Here is a 4,852-nt window from a genome sequence, read left to right on the forward strand (position 1 = left end):
CCAAATAGCGCCATATTCCCTACGTAGTGCATATGTTACTGATAATGGGGCCGTAGGATCTCCCGCTCACAACATAGGGAAGTGTATGGAAGCAAATCTGTCTCATCAGACTTTGAAATATTACCACCTTTGAATTTTTTTGCACTGAAATTATTCATCTGAATATAACTGCTCTTGAATAGAACTCGTGAATTTTCAAGAACATGATTTCAGGGTTATTATTCAAGGTTAATAAATAAAACAAAAATCAAGCTCAAAAAAATTCAAACAATATATTTCGAAGTTGCTCAAATTCCGTAGACGACATTCAGATACTAAAATACGAGTTACAAAAAAATTCAGATACACATCCGGGTCACCAAGGATGAGGAATCGATTCATTAGGATTTTCTCTTTCACCTTAAATGGAGCTCTCTGTCGCCGATAAATGGCGAAATACGAACACAACTTCCACACCGTGGAAAAACTACACGTTTAGCTTCTTTCCGCGGATATTATCTCTTTATTTTCAAAGTGTCTCAAAAATCTGAAAGTCTCACTAAAGACACAATATAACAGACTATTGATGTCCTTAAGATGAAGACATTTTACTGTGTTAATCTTGTGTAACGGCCCTGAGAACAGAGCATGTGATATCACAGAATGTAGAAAAGTGAACTGTGGGTAGTCATGTGAAAATTAGAACACCCCATGAAAGCCTTTGTCTTTTTAAACATATGGACATTTGACTTTCATTTGAACAGCACTAAAAATGGAGCTTATACAAATAAAACTGAAGAAGTTACTTATAAACACAGGTTGTACAGTGTAACTGACTTTGGCAGAGAGGATTTGACAATTTTTTCATGGGTGCAGCTCACACACTCAGATCTACTGCTCCTCCCACTAATGCATCTGAATTTATTAGCTTTGAATAATAACAGTGAAAACGTGTTCTTGAAAATTCACGAGCAATTATATTCAGATGCATAATTTCAGTGCAAAAAAAATTCAGTTTTACATACTCAAAGGTGGTAATATTTCAAAGTCTGATGAGACAGATTTGCTTCCATAAAGTGAGTCACACAGACCACTTTTCACCCATGCACTAATGGACGTATTTCAAAATTCACATAATATCTTAACCTCAGGTTTAAGATAATGTTCTGCATTTTATATTTCAAGATTTTTATTTTTTATTTTTGACATATGGAAGATTTTATAGCGATAGCATAGAAGCAGAGAGTAGGCTTAGGTCCTGTGTAAAATCTTGACGCTACCTTGAAATTTCAATGTAAAAAGAATATATATAAAATATATATATATATATATATATATATATATATATATATATATATATATATATAGTTTACTTTGGTCTGTACTGTCGCAACTTCAGAGTTGTGATGTGCAATATAATCTTTTTAGACATAAAGTGTTTTCATGGCTTACATCTGATAAAATAATTTTCATGGCGATATATTTTTTTCCCTTTCAGAATAGTTTTAAAACCACATTATTATTCCAGAATGTTTAGTTTGGCACATTAAATTATTCTTTTTCAACTTATGATCATGTCCCGATGTCCTCCAGTTAAAGTAACCAGATAAATAACATTCTTATAAGGACTCTTCTTATAAGAACAAACTCTTGTGAAAAAGTTGAAAAGGGGTGGAATATTATTGAGAGAGAAAAAAAAAAATAAATAAATAAATAAATAATAAAAAAAAGAATATGCCAGGCTTCTAAACACATTTAGGAAAGAATGAATCATTTTATGTACATTAATTGAAATAAATAATAAAAAAAGAGAAGTTACACAAGTCACAATGAATACATATGACTATAATTTATTTCCCATATTAAATATATTATCTATGATTGTTACAAGTCAGTTATGACATACAGTACATGGCAGTCTTTTAATGTGAGTTTTTAAAATAAGAAAAGATGTTGATGCAGATAAATAATCTTTTTTGGAATGTATATTTCTTTTGTATTTCAAAATAAAATGTTCAGTATCAAAAATTGTGGTCTAAAAATACTGGCATGACAAAAAGGTTATCTGGAGCTCCTAATATAGATTGACATAAGATGATTACGTGTACAAGCAGGCATACAGTATATGCTATTGAATGCATTTGTCCATGTTGTCAATCTATTTCCCTAGTGTATATAAGACATTAACAAATTGCTACACTAGCCAGGCAGTTAGTTTTAGGATCTAGGGGGAAAGAAATTATGACATACTCGTTACAATTCATTTTAGTGTGACTTATTTTTAGCAGCTTGCCACAGAGAGACCATGAAAATCCAAGGCTCTTCTTTATGGCTTTTTATACTCTGAACTGACTGCACGTTTAAACTGACCAAAATGTAAGGAAAACAGTGTTAGCACAGTAACCTCGGTGCCTGTTAACAGTCTTTCTACTGGCTTTGGTTACATTTCCAGAAAAAAAAAAAATAATAATAATAGGAAATACAGTAGCTGACACCCAAATTTAAAGCACTCCATTCATTTGGCAAAACAAGGAGTCTCAGCCTCTGCAGAACCTTTGAAAAACACAGGAGACACACAGACCTAGCTACTTAGCCATCTACTGGGGAAAAAAAAACAACAACAACTGGGATTAAAAGATTACTTCAGTTTAAAGAAATACCCTTTTTAAACAAACTTCTCTATCTGCCGATCCTGCATCACAATATAATTTACATGGAGGGGAAATTCTATCATTTTTTCTGGGCTGAAAATATAGATTCAAAGCCACTTGTCTGAAAAGTCAATGAGAAGCTACTCCGACACTTGTACATTAGCATTTTCTATAAATGTGTTCTCTGTTCTTTTGTTAAAACTTTTACTAAACTACATTATTTTCCACATTAACTCACTATACACTACAGAAGTGGCAGTTAGAGTTTAGACTGAAAATGTCAGGGGAACAGAGTTCATTTAAAGGAACATTATATTCCTGTGGTTTCCAAATATTATTCCTGGAGTCACATTTGCAGTTGTGTGTTTTCCCAGCTCTAACACAACCTACACAGCTTCTGAAAGATGTCATTGGTCATAATGTGACTCAGATGCTAAAGAAATGACAAAACTGTGGAGTGAGAACAAATCCAGGGCTAGAGCTGGGAAACAGCATATTACGAAAAAGTCCAGAGTTTAGCATGTAATTCCTGACAATGAAGGCAACTGGATTTGTCAGGGGGATATTTGGCTAGTCAAAATGAGAACGCAGTGATTTTAAAGAGGCAGTGGTTTTAAACGATCAGCTCTCAGCCATGTCCTATTCACAGGAAGTCTAGGAACGAGCCTAGACTGAAACCAGCTCAAAATTAGTGTCATTTAAAACATGCATTAACTATGTAGTTAAATTGTTTAAAGGACTTCATAATAAGTCATGAAAAGATCTTGCAGGAGTGATATATTTGGTTTAGAAACAGACGTGCTAATACCAATTAACATTCCAAATTCAAATATATGCAATCAGCCAGACCTTTTAAAGGGAGTGTGGCTATACGTCCATAACAATTATGGGACTGAACACCTAAAATATTAAACACTGTGCAAAATTTGAAACCACCCTTCATTGGTTTAATTTCCAGTCGAAATGACCTTGCATTACAACATATTTATATTTCAGCAACAAAATAAATCCAAACAAATATTAGAAAATTACAGAGGGGCCTCAGAAAATGTATATGTCACATTTTTCAATTAAGGTGTCCATCAATTTTCCTGAATTATACCCTTTTCACTTTATCAATACATTTACAATGAAATCTGCATGGACACTCAGGTACACTTAACGTTCGTGACCCCAAGGTTCATTAAGATGTTGGTGGTCTTTTTCTACTTCTCACAATCCAAGAGATCCAAACATATTCAGGATGTCAAGGTCTAGGTTCTGAAGAGGCCAAAAGAGTCACATTTACTTGGCCATTTTGACTGGAAATTAACTTAGCACCATACTGTAACTTCATGGTCAGGAATCACACATTAAAATATGACATTTTCATGCTGTGCTCCTTCAGCACAAATGTTCTTTTTGGGTGTGATTATTCATTTTTTTTTATCAAATGTGTTCTACACCAACACATATAGAAAGCAGTTTGAGCAAGCTGGACTTCTATTAGTTACAAAATATAAGACATTCAATATGTCAGATACACTGAAAGAAATAAATCTGCAATTAAAATATTTGATCCAATACAATGCATACAAGTAAATATGACAAGTAAATATCCTGAAGCAGAGGCTGATGACATAATTTAGATATAATCTCTAGTCCTGAAGGTCAGTGACAAACTGATGACAAAGCAACAGCTGAAAAAGGAAATGAAACATTGGCTACATTTGGAATTGCAACATTCAGCCTAAATATGATAGCGAGCCAGTCTAGAATGGCTTCTGCACCATCCTTGAAAGAGGTATAATGAGCAAACAGTACACAGTTCAAAGTAGAAAAACACACAGCAGCTTTTCTCCTTTACCTAGAACAAACACAAGCAGCTCTATGACACCAGCAACAATGACCAGTTAGCAACAAGCTTGAAATTAGGCCTGATCACATACACATAATTTCTTGCAGATTAAGTGTGGATCTAGGATCAACTGTATTTTGCGTTGTTAATTAAGGTATAAAAGGCAATGATTCAAGCTCAGGACTGTGACATTTTTGATATGACCCCTGGTCAGATAGAGGCACTTCACTCTGGTTCTACTACATCCAAAACTATTTACCACTTAACTATCTTTTATATATATATATATATATATATATATATATATATATATATATATATATATATATATATATATATATATAAAAAGAAAAAAGAAAAAAGAAAAAAAAAAAAAAAACACGAT

Source organism: Hoplias malabaricus, chromosome 17, assembly GCF_029633855.1.
Source record: "Hoplias malabaricus isolate fHopMal1 chromosome 17, fHopMal1.hap1, whole genome shotgun sequence".
Classification (NCBI taxonomy): Eukaryota; Metazoa; Chordata; class Actinopteri; order Characiformes; family Erythrinidae; genus Hoplias; species Hoplias malabaricus.